The sequence below is a fragment of the Stigmatopora nigra genome, chromosome 7 (assembly GCF_051989575.1).
Source record: "Stigmatopora nigra isolate UIUO_SnigA chromosome 7, RoL_Snig_1.1, whole genome shotgun sequence".
In the NCBI taxonomy this organism is placed as follows: Eukaryota; Metazoa; Chordata; class Actinopteri; order Syngnathiformes; family Syngnathidae; genus Stigmatopora; species Stigmatopora nigra.
This window is the reverse complement of record NC_135514.1, coordinates 9,531,871-9,548,847: the sequence shown is the minus strand read 5'-3', so window position 1 is coordinate 9,548,847 and position 16,977 is coordinate 9,531,871. Positions and strand designations below refer to the sequence as shown.

General features: G+C 39.3%; 1 long non-coding RNA gene across 9 annotated transcripts in view; it reads left to right on the top strand.

Annotated features, from left to right (window-relative positions):
- Positions 1-16,977, top strand: part of LOC144199140 (uncharacterized) — a 73,174-nt gene that overhangs the window by 3,447 nt on the left and 52,750 nt on the right. For all 9 annotated transcript variants that reach the window (XR_013326853.1, XR_013326852.1, XR_013326847.1 and 6 more), the window contains exons 3-4: positions 5,818-5,870; positions 10,470-10,564. This is a non-coding gene — a long non-coding RNA (uncharacterized LOC144199140). The remainder of the gene's footprint in view (positions 1-5,817; positions 5,871-10,469; positions 10,565-16,977) is intronic.

The window sequence follows — 16,977 nt, the reverse complement described above, 5'->3', positions numbered from 1 at the left end:
GTTAATGTATATCCTTGTTTATGTATTTTTCATGAGTTCTCATTCAAATGTCATTACAAAATGAAAGAGCGGTTGATTACACATAACATGGTGATTATACAATTATATTTTTGGAGGTCATAACAACCTCTAAGGGTGTAGTAGTACTCAACTTTTGGAGCAACATTTTACTTGCAAAGTCACAATCCACTTCTTTTTAGTAGTTAAGAACAACACAGAACATCTGACGAGTAACAACAAATGGAGGTTCATGGCTCTTTTGGAAGCCATAAGTAGCATGTGATTTTTTTTAGTATTGGAAAATGTAAAATGCAAAATATTGAGAAATAAGGTTACTTGTTTTGGGTCTTTATGTATATCAGTCTTACCACACATCTTGACATGACAAGACCAAGTGGCATCACAAATCATCGATATACACGAGCAGTTTCTCTTTTTTGGCAGGTGCCTCAGTTTTGGGTCTGTTCCGAATGTCTTACTTGCTCTTTTTTCGTTTTATCACACTAATTGAGTCTGGCTCTGCTCGCTGGCAATGTGTTTTTGGACTTCCAAACATGTTGCCGAAGGTGTTCGCTCGCCAACGGCTTGGCTCCATCATCGCGGCCTGTTTCTACTCACACAGGCAAGGCGGCGAGGATCTTTTCCCACCGTCCCTCCTTGTCACTTTCAGCACTCTGGCACACTCCCACAAAGTCACCCCCGCCCTGCTTTATTCACACGGACACAAATATCCACATACACGCCGTCATTAGCACACACACACAGGCGTGCACAAGTGTGTGCACTCGGTGAGAGTCAGATTGCGTGTGTTCCCTCCCAACTGCGCCTCAGAGGACTTTGAGCGTGTTGCACAGACGAGGACACACACAAATACGAGTCCTGGTACACACTCCCCATTTCTGTTGGCATCCTGGGAGGGACGTGAGAGAGAGAGATGGAGAGAGAGAATGGGAGAGAGAAAGAGCATGAGCATATGTTGGATAGACGTTTGTCGAAGGGGGTATATTTCTCTTTGGATGTTGTCTCACAAGCTCTGACGGAGTGGCGCAGAAAGAAGGCATTTTTTCCCCCCGTCCAATTTATTAATCCTTTTAGGCGATGTTCTCTGTTCAGAAATGCAAATTGAATCAATCTGAGGCTGACTTTAAGACTTTTCAAGTGGGATTTAATTAGAAGCCAGGGCCTGCAGTTTTTAATGAGAGAGGGGGTGGAGAAAGAGAGAAAAAGGGGGAGAAAAAGAGAGTCATGGGGAGGGAGAGTGGGTTTGCGGTTTTGATCTGGGGTCCTGCTGGAGAAAGGAGACACAAACACCCACAACAAACACACAAACACACACACACACACACACACACACACACACACACACACACACACACACACACACACGCACTTACAAACATTCGCACATGCACGCTAATTCACCCTCCGTTTGGATTTTTACCCTCATCTCTGTCTTCTGAGAGTTCAAGTAGATATCTTTATTTTTTTTAACTTAAACTCCATCTCAAAATCTTCCGCCCCAAAATACATAACCATCGAGTGAATGAAACTTGACTTTCGACTTCAGGTGTTGTTTTGGGGTGAAAAACTCTATCATTAATACACTGTATGCTTGCAAATCCTTAATTTATTCCCTAAAGCAGGCCATTTCAAAAAATGTATTTAATATAATTTTGAAATCTCATTTCATTTATAACTTGTATATACTATGTTTTATAATTTGACAAATGGGTTAGATTAGAATGAGATTCTGCAACAAAGGTATCACTTGAGTCAAATGAATAAAATAGAATAAAGGCTAAAGTTTATTCTGAAGATGGCTTTAACATAGCCATACTAATAAAATGGTGACTAACAGAATGCTGAAATTTGACCTGCCACCTCATTCAAGGTGTTTTACATTTTTTATTTTTTTTATTTTAAACTTCAACCTTCCCTCTGCTCCGTGAGAGTATGCAATCATAAAAGTGTGAAGGGGTGGTTGAAAGTTGTCAGTGACATGACTTTGACCTAACAACAACAACAACAACTCCAAACTCTTAAATGCATTCAAATCTATAGAATTATCAGTAAATGAGCTTCATTTGAAAGACATTTTTCAACCTCATGGTACTCAAAGCACTTTATAAACAGTCCTCATTCACCTTGTAATAATGACGCATCAGGAAAAACTGCAGTGTTAGTATATTACGCAAGGAAACTGGGATTTCATATAGAATCCACAAAAAAACTCAAAGTTAAAAGGTCACTGACTACTTGCCCTAGGTGTGATATTTAGATGTTCAAGATTGACCATCTGCTTGATGATTTATCTCATGTCAAATATCAGGCAAAACCTACTGACATCTTACTCAAAAAACACAGACTATACACCGATTGGTTGCCATTTTGCAATGAACCTAGGCATTATCCACCAATGGAGGCAGAATGTTATGTGCTATTCCCTTTCAACAAATAAAGGCATTTTCACATTATTGAGTCTGACAGCTAAACAAATGGATCTGTAATTTTTCTATAGAATAAATAAGAAAATTGATCCAAATTCTCACACTAAGCACATGTATGTATGAACTGGAATTTTCCTAACAGCTACATTTTGGGTTAGTACCCTTATGGTTTAATGTATAGTTGACAATAGCTTTTAAATGTAATGCAATCTGATACATTCATGGTTAAATGGATTATATTGTCTAAATTAAGTCTGATATATTTGAATATTGTCAGGTTCGGGAAGGGATTGTGAGGAAAGAGTGGACAGGCTGCAACTTTACAAAATGAAAGCACACTTATTAAAAACAAAGTATGTACCGAATATCAGAAAATCAGATTTCAGTCAAGAAATAACTTTTACACAAGCGACATAATGAGAGTGAATCGGCCACACACACCATTTGTTCTCATCAGCCATGCATTACATTCAACTCAGTACGGAATCTCTCTCAGGAAAACACATGCATGTCGACCGCAGTCTCTTTACGAGACAGTTTGACCAAATCTCAATTCAAACAAAGTCAGTTCCGTTTCCCACGTGCTTTGGTCTGACTCACTGAGAAATATGAAGACATCCAAAAGTGGCGTGTAGTCAATCAGCACACATGTACGCTATGTGTGTCAGAGCCCAAATGTTATTTCTATGTTTATTGTGTTTATTTTTAGTTCTTGCCGCTCTTTTGAACATTTACCGACCCTCCCGTCACTTGAGTACCAATGATTGTAACAGACAGCGCCTCCTTCAAAAGAAAATCTGCTGCTTGGATTCATCAGAGACTTTTCCTCTGCCATTTGGCTTCAGTACGCTCTGGCTGATACATTTTGGGGGAAATATGGTGCTGTTAAAAAAAGGGTGAAGTCCGCTTGTGGTGCCAGGATGTGGTTTTTCTGCAGGAGCCCTCCACCCTCTTCTCCTTTTGCGTTTCCTGTCACCCACGCAAAATGTTGGCTGTTGGCATTTTTGAGGGCAGATGTGTGACATCTTCGTGGCCGACGTGACTTTTTTTTTTCTTCCTCCTTTCCCCTTTTTGTGTTGAGGAATCCACTAAAGCTGAGTGGGAGGGAAAGACTTTGACTCATGAGTGCTTCTAAATTGACCATTTCCACTCTTAGAGGTTTCTGTGTGATGCTGTCTCACAGGAGATGTGGTTTGTCTACGAGTAGAAAAAAGGAGCGGCGGCGATAAATGTCAGGAAGATTATTTCAATCTTGCAAAGCTTTAAAATGGGTACGACTAAACATGAAAAGATAGGAAGCAAAACAACAATTTTCTATTCCGCCGGGTTTGACGTTCACGACGAAAAGATGTGAGGGCTCCCATTAAAGTCAAAGCAGTCAGCGTGTGCCACCACCAAAACTGTTTGACAACTAACTTGCACTGTCAATGTTTAAACAATACTAATTAATCTCTGTTATAGAAACATGTAATTAATCTCCCTCTCATCCATTATGGCTGTCTCTCTGTCTGCCCGTTCACATTTAATGTAACATGAAAGGAAAACCCGAAGAGCAAATGCTGTGTTATGGTCCTTGCGGGGAGATCATTGTGGGACTCACATCAGAGGAGAAGACAGGCCCACAGACAGACGGACAGACATGTTTTGACAAACAGACAGTTGGTCCAAAACTCCTCCCTATCTTAGCGCTCTGTGCCACCTCACGTACACACTCACTCACTCCCTCTCTCTCAGTGTCTTTGAACTAAGGCCTTCATTAACAATCTGCTGATTAACAAGCTAGGGAACACAGGGGGTAGATGGATCAGAGGCACAGCGATAGACGGCGAGAGACATCCAGAGAAATAATAAGAGCGCGATGCAAGTTAGACGCCATCCATACGAACGCCGCCATGTTCAGACTGCATATTAATTTCCGCGGGGCCGAGGCAACAACACTAAAAATACTGCTTCATTAAAAAGGGGGGAAGGAAAATAAAAAGAAAACGGATAGAAAAGTTGGCCGAGTTCAAACTTAGCTGCAAAATACGGAACTATCCAATTAGCCACGCTCTGCATTATGATATTATTAAATATAGAGGTTCCTAGGAAATCAGACTATTCTAACAATTGTCTTCTTAATTGGTGACTAATTGTACTGGATTCATCATCTATGGAGGACCCAGAAGAAATTTGGAGTGTGTGATAGCTTCAATGTTGAGAAATTTGAATTATACACTGGTTTCTTGAAGTGCAAACTGTTACAAGGTAATTGTGTTTTTCACAGTAGGAGCAGTTGTTCAGACGCTTTTGTATTTTTGGAAGATTTCAAGCGACGTACAGTGGCAGTGAACTTTTAGCGTAACTCACTTCACAAAATCTCGAGCATTTCTTCAAAAAAAAGAGGCTTCTTTTTGGCACTATGCTGGACTTCAATTCACTTTGCTTAATGCCTTTAACAATACAAATTATGATATCTAAGCTAATGAATGACAGTAGGAAGAACAACTCTATCATGACAATTTGTGTATTTATGTTTCAGGGGATGTTTGAATTTTTGAGACGATTCATGACTTGAATTTATTTTTTTTGATCATGAGACAAAAAAAATTGAAATGTTCGTAACCTGAATATTTTGTATGTAGACACATTCATAAGTAGAGTATGTGTGTGAATGTTAATAAGCGAAGACTCTTGACACCACAAATTTTGATGCAACTCAAAAGAAGGTTGGATTTCATTTTGTCATCTTGATACTTTCTCTTTTTTTCCCCTGCTGATAAATAGTAAAACAATTGGTGAATCAAACATCATCACCAACATTTTGTGGGCTGGCGTGTTTAGTGAAAGCAGCACCGAGGATACAAAGAAGCTGCAAAGGAGACACTGAATAAGACTGAGAGAGATGGGAAAACCCGGCTGACACGGTGTGTTAGACGGGGGTAGGAATTCAGGCTGATGCGGCTAGACAGCCAAGGAGTCGGCCTGACGGACGGATCGAGCTAGACAGGACCAACAGAGGCGGTGAGCGCGAGGGATGAGCCCGCTCCGAATTAATGGCGTCTCTCATCAAAAGATGAATGCTCTGTGGCACTCCCCGCTGAATCGAACGCACGCATAAAAAGAGAGAGAAAAAAAAGAAAGTCAGTCGGACAAATAATGAATACGCAAATGAATGACTAAATAAATAAAGAAGGATGCAAATAAATGAATAAACATGACCAAACTTTGGAAAGACGGGTGTTCATCGATCAATGTTTGAGCCAATCCATGCTTTTGGTGATGTATTTAAAAAAATGTTTACCTATTGTAGTTTTTTTATTGGGGGTAGTACTCTGCTTGTTTGGCTTTGAAGGTCTCCAACTTAAATATGTTTTATTTTGACTTTCAGATGATTGTTGCTGTCTTCAGACATGGAGTTTTGATCAACCGAGACTTCGATATGTAAGTTTGTATTTACTTGCTTCTAGTTTAGTGATGGATTTATCTAGTTTTATCAGTGAAGGTCTACTTGCATGTACATGCGTGTGTGTGTGGTGAGTTCTCTGGTGAGTCTCCTTAACATCAAACAGCTGGAAGTGATAAAATATTTAGGAATCACTGGGAGTCTGTGAATATTAATAGTCTTTTCCTTCTCTCTAATCTCCCCCTCTTTTTTCCTCGTCTTTCATTTGCTTGTTCGTTCCTCGACCGTGTGTCTGGCTTCCTAACACTGCTACATGTGTCCACACGTCGCCTCTCGCGACCCCATTGATGGGGATAAAACACAGTGCTTTAATTGGGAGATGCCGACGCCCACAGGCACGGGAAAGTGGAGTTGACCTCTACTCCTCTGTCATGCTCGTGGCGTCGGATTCTCACCGTGTAGGGATAAGCCGTGTCACATGTCCCGCGTGGCGCCCGCCGGCAGTGGAGTTGGCCACGGCGTAGCCCCGCGCCATGTCAGACATGAGAGTGGACCAACTGGCAGACACTCAGACTGAACAAGCAGAGCCATGGGGCCCAACCGTGCTTGGTATTTTTTAGAATCCAGGCCCAAGGATGTACCGCACCGGTATTTCTTGGGCTGGAGTAACTGAGTGTCGATTATTGGGACTATTTTTTTTATGCATACGTTGATGCAGTACAACATGCGCAGACCTTCCTTTGTTCTGTACAATTCGATATTTTCTGTCTTTATGTTTTCAGTTTGATAGTTTGGTTAGGACTGCGGCTTGTACTCAGGTTTAAATTTTATAAGGCATGGAGGTCACACAACAGCGGGAAGGACAGTTTTTGTCATGGCTGATTTTTACTTCTGGAGTTAGCAGAATTGTTCAAAAGATTAAGATGAACAGATTAGGTCGACATTTAAAATTTGGTAATCAAGTCGTTTGGTTTAAGTTTAAATATCTGAATAAATACGGGGTACAGTGTTTTTTTAGCACACCTGCACTCTCTGTAATCTTTTTTTCTTGTGTTGTCTTTAGTTTTCAGTGTAATGATTTCTTTTACAATTATACCATCGGAATAGTTGGTCATTTTGGTGAGGGATCTTTTAAAATCTATGCATTGAACAGCTTCTGAGTCAGATTCAGGCTGTTGTATGAGAATGATAATAGTTGCCTATGGTATTCTACTGTATATATGGTTCTACAGTTGTCCTTCCTCTTCCCCTCTAGGTATCTGAGTAAGACTCCAGTATACCCACAATCCTAATGAGCATTATTCCTATAGAATAGATGGATCAAAACAATAAAAATGCATAGAAGTAGGAACAGTGCATATTTTTACCTGCTTATGCAAAATGTCATATGATAGTACCAACATGAAATGTGGATCTCATTTATTTTTGTTCTTTTAGTTCCTGTAGTAATTTCTATATGAACAGATGTGACTTTGCTTCATCAGTCATCTTATCTGAAGATCAACTATACTTTGAAGGCGTCGGAGTAGGCTGAGAAATTTCCAGTATATGTTTGTAATAATCGCCCAAAAAGTATTGGAATAAATGTGGGCCTGATTTTTTTTAATTTATTTTTTGCTTTGGCAAGAAGCAGGTAACATGAACGTCAACATGCTACAAGACAGTCAGACGAGAGGATGCTGGCTGTTGTATCTTCAGTGACAAGTGCAGCAATGTAATTACAGGCTCACTGATAAAAATCAATCTCATTTCTGATGCTCACAACACATTTCGAAGGCTCAAAAGATCTTTGCTTCGTTTAGAGGTGGAGACAGACAGAGAGAGAGAGAAAAACTGGCAGGAAGTTGAGGTGACTAGATAAGTACTACAGCCGTCTCATATGTGCACTCAAGTTGCACCACTAGGGCATTTTCTCAAGCAATTCTAAAGAATCTCTTACTGTTAAATTGCAGCCGGTGACCTTAGCTAGTTGGTGCTATTGCAGACTTCTCTAGGTGGCGCTGTACTGCTTTATATCTGGACATGATAGTGATGACTTGTAATTCCAGCAACTTTTTCCCTCCTTTTCATCTCTGGAACATGTGTCTTTTGTGACTTTCTTTGTGACGAGGAAAGCGCACACATGCTGCTCCATATTTGTACCAACAGGCCATTTTTTTTCGGGTTAAACCTGATTCAAGTTTACGGTAATAGTCCAGATGTTATGAAATTGAGGCCAATAAAGAGCGACCAGTTTTATATGATTCATGTGACAAATGAAAGGTCACTCTCAAAAGACTTTGCGCGGCCTTTTTTTTTTGATGCTGCTCTTCTGTCATGCAATCAAGAGCTTCAGAAAAATGTGGATTGATTTAGACTCAATTTCAGCTTTGTTTTTTCATCTAATGGAAGAGGTTCTGGGACTTTTCCACAAATGATATCAACTGTTGTGACTTGGCCTCCACATTGATTTTCAATGGATTGTAAATTTAGATGGAGAAGAAGAACCCTTTATTATCCTTGCTGAGGGCAAATTAAGTTTTTACATTCCCAAGTCTGGCGTTGCAGGACTTGAACTTGAAGCCACCCTTTGGTCTTTTTTGCCTTGCCCAAGCCAACGCGTACTTACTTGAAATGACCGTGAACATCTGCAACAATAGAAATATGTACAGGGTGTCTTTCTAACTTGTGTTTTAGCGGCATGGAAGACCACATAAAGTGTCAGACTATGTTTTCTTTAGACTTAGTCACTCGGATAATTTAGAAGAATTATGGTTGCGAAACGAAAAAACAAAGGAGTTAAATTAACAGAGAGGGCACAACTTTTCTAGCTTGAAAACCAGAGCATTCTGACTTTTGTGATGATGTAATTCTTACTGCACGTTTGATCCACATATTTTTGTGCTGCAGGTGATCTAATGCGATTTTAGAGAATTTGATATGTGCAGACAGATAGATTTTAAATTCCATGGACATGAACATGTTTGGCATTCATTCGAACCATCTAGATGACAACAATGAGCATCAAACCTTTGAATAATTAAATGCAATAATGTCATTAAATAAATTAGGACAGTTTTCATGTAATTTGACGCACCCATTTGTAGTTATGGAGTATAGATTGCCACACACAGAGGGAGGATAGATTTAAAATAGTATATGGACATATTTAATTCAGCTGTGGTTATGAACATTTTATTAGCTTGTTTTCTGTTGCCACATTCTGGTCATGCATGGATTGCTGATGGTTGTAGATGTGTTACACATTTAAAGGGAATGAGAGGAGCTGCTATGATTGGTTGGGAATTAATTTTGCCTTGTTTACGTTGACATCCTTATAAAACGCCATCTTTCAAATGTCCCATTTTAAGTATTTTATGCAACAACCAAAGGAAATGTGAACGATATTGCATGACCGTTGAAGATTTGCGACTCTGAACCGTCGTTGCATGTTATAGTCCTCTGCTTCCGCGTGTCTCTTGTCTGTCCCGATTTCATCATGTGTCCAGTGGAATAACTTAAGCATGGAGCAACGTTTCACTATGACAGCAGAAGCACGGATGAAGGATACTCTCACAGCATGCATTCACCCCCTGGTTTAAGATTTTGCTAAAAATAGTGCTGTCACCTTAAGATCCATTTTTTTCTTTTTTTTTGGTAACGTTTTCCATGTGTGGGCTCATCAAAGTAATTATCAAACAAAGACTATGACGGTTTACTGCATGTCAAGCTAGATGCCAAGCCACCACAAGAACCCTAGATCCACTTCAATGCATTTTGGTGTTTCTACAACAATGTGGAACTCTTTTGGTGTGATCAAGGCCATTGTCCCAAAATATAGCACTCTAAATTTGCTGTCTCAATGGTGGTGTGTGTGAAGGGCTTTTCAGATTGAATGATATCTAGGGACTGTGTGACTTTACTCAAGCATGTGATCCACATTATTTTTATGCAGAAAAATCCCTTCATTATGAATGGAAGCATCTGTACTTTTGTTTCCACTCTCAGTTAAGCAGTTATTTTCCTTTTGTTTGATGATTTTCGATATGCTTAAAATTCATATTCCTTCTATGTGTACCTGTCAAAGTCAGATATTTTGCATGGATGGAATGTGCAATGCCAAGTCAGTGACAAGCTACCCAATTAGCTCAGAGACTCCATTGATTTGGAAGTTCCAATTTGTTCATATCATAGATAGATCACTGTTATCCCATAATGCTTCTTTCCTTGCCAAGGAGACAAAGGCACGGAAAGTGACACGAAACAGACACTCACACACTAGCGTGCACGTACACAACTGTCGAAGGAGAGTAAAGACAGAGATGGAGGAGAAAGGCGTCAGTGTGGAGAGGATTTATGAGCAGGGCCTGTCTGTTGGCGATGGGCCTGGGCCCTCTGTGGTCCACTCCTCTGTAATATTCACCACTCCTCAGGCTCCCATGTGTCTGCCTGTGGCCGCAGTGCACATTAACACGCACGCATGCAAACACACGCACACACAAACAGTACAGGCGGATCCAGAAGAATCCTGTCAGTATGCAATTACCCTTCTGCTGTCATTGGGCAGTTAACATCTGCGTGATCTTTTGTCTCTTCTCATCTCAGACTCTTTGCATTTTAATTCACACCCTTCTTGTTTTTCTCTCGTTCCTCTCTAGCCGATCCTCCACCTGGCACGAGGACAACGAGCCAAGCTAACAAAACTGCATAGCAGCATGATCAGCAGTACAGGAATTCCACTAAAATACCACAAGTACGTAGTTTTTCGAATTGGCCTTTTAAGGTCTCACCCTCCACATTTTAAAGAACAATACACATACAAATTGCTAGAGTATGCAGTTTCTGAGTAAATGTACTTTTCCTGAGACTCGTGGTGGATTTCTGAGAAATTGCCCATGAATATAAAAAGGAAATCCCCAAAACAATGTTTAAAAATATATTTAAGTACCAAATTGATTGGAAGTACACCCTAAAATTCTAATTTTCTCTTTTGCCCCTCAAGAACCAGATTAAATCTCAATCAAAATAGTTACTGTATTTTTTTTACTTTAAATATATATATAGTATAAATTGCACCAGCCTAAGAATACACAATGAACAGAAAAAAAACTACATTAGTATAAGTCACATTTTAGTATTTTATCAGTAACCAAATACAACCATTCGTTAAAGTAACAATAGCAAAATGGAGAACAACAGGCATACCCCATGTTCATTAGAAAATAATACAATGTGGACAGTAGAATACAGTATAAGTTGAAACTCAAATGTTTGTGGTTCAAATATTTTGCCTGCAACAGGAGTCCCTGTTTTTGTGATGGAAAATTGCTGATTTACTCTTTTGACACTTATTCACGGGCAAACTTTAACTATTGAAATATGAAATATTGAAAAAAAGAGGGGAAGAGAATATATGTATCAGGATTTTTTTCCCACACATTTGTGTTGAATGTCCCTTTTTTATTTTGTAATTTGAGAGTGTGGAATAATTATGGACATTATACTACAATCATTTGCCATATGTTTTTTTGTGGTATATGTAGTGTGTTGTTACTATATTCGGTAAACTGTAAACAGTGTTTTTGTCATCTTCGACTTACCTTTATAATTGCCATAGCTGATTTCATGTTGGCCTTCTAGTAGTTGCAACACCAACAAAAGGTATAGAATGCAGAGGCGCATGGGGCACACGTCAGGCCTGGCAAGGACTTGTTGAACAAAGATACAGTACCGCAGTACAAAACGCAGCAGTGTGAAGGAAAAAAGAAAACTGTTTAAGCAGGACTGTGATACAGGAGAATAGTGCTATATAATAATAATGGTTAAGGGAACTACAGCAACTACAACAAATGTGGAAAACATATCTTTGTCTTTGTTTGCAATATAGGCAGCTCAACAGCAATAAGCCATCGCTATCAGCTACCTCTGTTTTTAAAATAAACACTTTTCTTGTTCTGGTATACTCGGTTGGTATCACGATATATTGTACGAGGTATTTTGGACTTTTTCATTTGTTAATTGATGTTTTTTACGCATTTCTTGTTCTGGTATACTCGCTTGGTATCATGATATACAGCACAAGGTATTTTAGATGTTTTCACTTGTTAAATGATGTTTTTTTAGAACCTGGGGTGAAAATCATAAGGGTGAAATATTGTTGGAAGAATTGTAAAGGGTAGCGTTCATCGTTATTAATTTAGTATTATTACACGTTGGACTTCTGATTTACTCTTTCTAGTGTTAAATTGTGGTTGCCTTATTAAGCCATTTTCTAATCAGATTTCCACTTCCTTTTTTTCAAGTCTCGGCTGGCAGGTACTTAATTTTTGTACAACAATTGGATGATGGCATGCGGAGAGCCAAACGTTTTTACGGTTGAAGCAAGCGGAAAAGATTTTCCAAATTATGGGGCTACCATGTGATGAACAGAGTAGGCCATTTTTACCAACTGTGTTGTTGACAAGGGTTGCTTGTTGTAGACACAGCTTGGTTTGCTACCAAACGGCATACTGTGCCCGCGCAGAAATTGTGAGCATATGAGTTGAAGCACAAATTCTTGCAGTCTAACCCAGTTTTTAGTTTTTTCTTTCATTATTGCTTGTGTCTCTTAGTATTTTCGGTCTCATAGCCTCACAGCACAGGTGTCAAAGTGGTGGCGCGGGGACCAAATGTGGCCCGTTGCATCATTTTGTGTGGCCCGGAAAAGTAAATCATGAGTGCCGGCTTTCTGTTTGAGGATCAAATTAAAATGAAGAGTATAGATGTATATTGCATTTCCTCATTTTCCCTCTTTTTAAATCAATAATTGTAATTTTTTATCATTTCTTTCTGTTTTTAGTTTAAAAATAATTTTATAAAATCTAAAAATATATTTTAAAAAAGCTAAAATAAACATAGTTTTTTCAGATCTATGAAAAAACTGAATATTCAGGGCTTTTAATCCAGTTCTTTTAATCCATTTATTAAAAAAAAAATCTAAATGATATATCTAAAATGGTCCGACCCACGTAAAATCAAGTTGACGTTAAAGCTGCCCGCGAACCAACCCGAGTCAGACACCCTTGTCTAGAGTAACAAAATACATGGCAAAGAGATCCACTCAGATCATCGCCAGTTGATCTAACACACGAACGCAAACAAACCAAGCAAGTTGCAGAAAAGAGCCATCAAACTAGCATTCAGCGGGGATCACGCACAACACTGACACTCATTCAGGGCTAGCTCGCTAATAAGCTGCTTAGTTGCATCAAACGCCGCGTAGATCTACCTGCAAATATCTCGTTCCATTTATATGCCGGTTTGATCTCGATGAGGTGACATCACGCCTGCTCGTGACTTGTAGTCGCCGCGGAAGTCTGTTCAACTTGCTTTGCCGCACAGCGCCATCAGTCTGCGAGCTGCTGTCAATCATGCCAGACATTTAGTATGCAACTCCAGCCAGCCGAGACGGAGGCCTCATTTATTTTAAACTATGCCGCCATTATTTTGGGCGGCACAGAGGGATAAATTAAATCTGATTTGAATTTGAGGAGAAAAAGTGAGGAAACAGAAAAATATGGTGTTTCATTTGTTTATCTCCTTGTTCATATGTGAAGTGGTAAATAGAATATTTGATATGTCATTCAATGGAGCAAGTGTAATGAAGCATAGTGGAGTAGTGTTTGACTTGTCTGCCTCACCGTCGAGACTATTGCACTCGTTGTCTCATATTTGGAAAATTTGTCTGAATAAATTGCAGGGGCTGACAAAATATTCTAACTAATTGTACTGCCCTTTGTATTAAAACAAGAACAAAACCCACATTTATCCGTTATTCTGGTTTGCAGTGGCATATCCAACTAAGAAGTGTTTTTGCCTCTTGTGTGGTTATAAAAGATAACCGATATTGCCAAGAAAACTGTCAGGATGATGCAGTGCAGCTCTTTTGTTGTGTAATGTTGTTTTTTAAATGAATGTGTCCGACACCAAGCATGGAAGCTGCATTTCCTGGTTGGCTTAGAGAGAAAACACAAGAAAGGCTTTAGGGTTAGGGTTGGTTGTCATGGTTACAGTAATAACAGTAACTGGGGAAACAACATGCTTAGCCGTATCATTACTCTCAATGCATTTAGGTAACTTATACACAGCGGTGTCACAATAAATCAGGAACTGATTCATTCCAACGTAATTGGCTTGTACAGGATTGACTCTTAAGTTTGGCGATCCATTATGTGGTACTGGTTGACTTTCAAGATGATCGAGATTGATTATTGATTTTTTTTCTTCCAATGCTGTAGCGGGGGAGATATCACAATATGATTTTTTTTTATACATTATTCCTATATCCGATGATATGTACCACTGCCTTGTCCTTTTTTATATGATCAAAAAACAAAAAAATCCCTAAGGGTTTAGGCTTAACCTAACCTCGTTGACAATGAATGTACCTGACATGAAAAAATAAATAAATAAATAGTAGGCACGGGTACATTTTTGTCATGTTTAAACAGCTTGACAATCAGGTAAAAATACCTCTGTCAACAATGCTGAATGCTACTTGGATTAATTAATTTTAGTGGTGTGTTTGGACAGTTTTTATTTTTTTTGACAGCAATGTTTTATGCCCAATATTCCATTAGCAAATATGACGAAGCAATACGAAAATAGTTCAAATCATGATAAGTTTCATGAAATCAGGATCAATTGGTCATGTGGAAATTAGCCAAGAGCCATAACGTAATCAATGTTTTAACTGATTCGTTAAACGATACAGCTCACTTTATAAAAATACTGATGTTGCAATAAAGAAATGGAGAATGTGTGAATGAGTCGTAATACCACCATGCAGTTAGTTTTAATGTGGTTTGGGCACCATGACTGTCCCTCTCTTGCTAATACAGGATGCTACGGGGCTTGTGTTGAAGGGAAGAAGTGTCGGTGAGGTAGTGCTGCCTTTTTTTTTTTAACAGAGACAACAGGGGAAAGCTGACAAAGAAAGCATAAAGCAAGGGTGATAAAGAATTGGGAAGGTGAGCGCACAAAGGAGAGGGACAGAAGACTGTGAGGGACACATGAGAGAGTCCAAATGGAAAGGAGTGCCGGCGGGGCAAGCTTATGAAATTGAGCGCGTCCACATGTTCAAAGTAAGCACATGAGGGATTTGACAATAAGAAAGACTGGGGAGAGAAAAAAAATAACATCAGTGGCACTGAAACAACAAAAGTAAGAAAAAGCTGCACAGAAGCAGCAAGGAGGATGTGGAAGACTTTGGAAACAACCTATAAAAAAAAGTGACTTTTTGGGGTCTTTGACAGTATGTTGGACACGTCTCGGGTAAAACCTTTCAATTGAAGAAGATTCATGTACTGCTTTATTTCAAATGTGACCTTTGGAAGCGTTTTAGGAAAATTGGATGTGATAGTTATTGCATGGAACTTTAAGCCCCCAAAACAATCAATTCAAGAAAGCAAGATAAATTTTTCATTTACACGATTAGAAACACTGGTAAATAACAAAGAATGAAGAGTCGGATTTTTATGTTCAATCCAATCATCCGGGACACAATTTAATGTAAAGTGTTAAAAAGGTGAAATACATTATAAATCAGAATTCACTACTGAAACTGTTTATGTATAGGAAACAACATGGCGTACACCACACAAGAAGAAATTCCTCTTAATTTCCAAAGACAAAATTCAAACTCAAACTTCAAAACTGTGCAGCTGTTTTTCATGCCAACCACAAAACCATCTTCGAGGCACCACTACAGGGAATTTCCACTGACCAACGTCCCTGGAATTAACAGAGTTCGACAGGTTCTAGTATAGTCATTCCAACTTTCCTACTCAGATCTCTTGAGTCAGATATCATTCATAATCAGCAACATAGCCATCCGTGTCATAGAAGGGAAAAAATCCAGAACTCAGTTGACTTGGGAGGCAGATTCACTGCATAACATGCTGTTGGGAAGCCCCTACTGAGACTTCTCAGAAGTGGCCTTCTTGCAGTCCCTGCCACGTCCAAACAGCATCGTGAAGGAGCATCACTGTGTCCGCCATAGGGACCCAATTCAAAGAAACCCTGGCCAAAACATGTGAGTTATGCTGAGGGATGGGATGCAAGGAGTTTGAGGAATGTGGATGCACTCCATATCCTGCCATTACTGCCTCATTTCCACCTCACATTCCATTCTTGGTCTTTTTTTCCCCCTCCCTGTCATTTATGTCTTCACGATGACTTTTTACATTTGCATAAGTGAGGCAAACGTCCCAAATTGTGCTCTCTCTCTCTCTTTCTCTCTCTCCCGCCGCGCTTTCTCCCTCTTAGTTAACAAGAGCAGAGAGTTCAAAGTGTAGCCCTAACGGCTTACATGTGTTTCGATTAAGAAGCTGGCACACACTCCCCATTTTAATGGGCTTTCCCTGCTCTTAGTTCGCACGGCGCTGGGAATTTGGAGGTAAAAGGCTCTTAATTGCTCCGGCAATGGCAGGAATGCAATGGGTCGGATGGCGGGAATGCGGTGTGGCGCTTAAAGGCACATATGTGGGCACAGATGCTCAAATGGCTCACACAGCAGAAAGTGAACATCTGAAGGTTGCGGGTCAAGTTAAGGCAGTGCAGTGCAGAGAAGCAATGAATTAGCACCTGCTGCCTTTATGTGATCAAGATCATTGCCTCTTGAGTAACTGTCCTTTATTCAATGGGAGGAGCGCATCATTCATGGATTTGCACACTGTAGCTTTTCAGAAAGGTTAACGAAGTCGTTGTTTTTGTGGCTGAGAGGCTCTAAAAAAACAACGTAAACTTATGGAATGTTACAATAACACATTAGATGAAGGGAAAATATTTAAAGAATATATATATATATGCATTTTTGTCTCGGCAACATATTCATTTTGAATTTCAGATTGTTGTATTATAACTTTATCATTGCAAGTTTGTTTTCATACCCTAATGGGTTTATTTTTTTCAATATCTAACGTATTATATTGAATAATATGAAAGTGATGCTCTCCTACATATTCTTGTTTCTGATTTCTGAGTCATTCTCATAATATTCAGACTCTCTGATTCAAAGGAAACTACATTTTATTCACTTGATTTCGCTATCCATTTATCTCAGTCTACTGCAATTTCATCCTTTCAATTTTAAGTTTAGACTTCATCCTTGTGATATTAAATATCTTA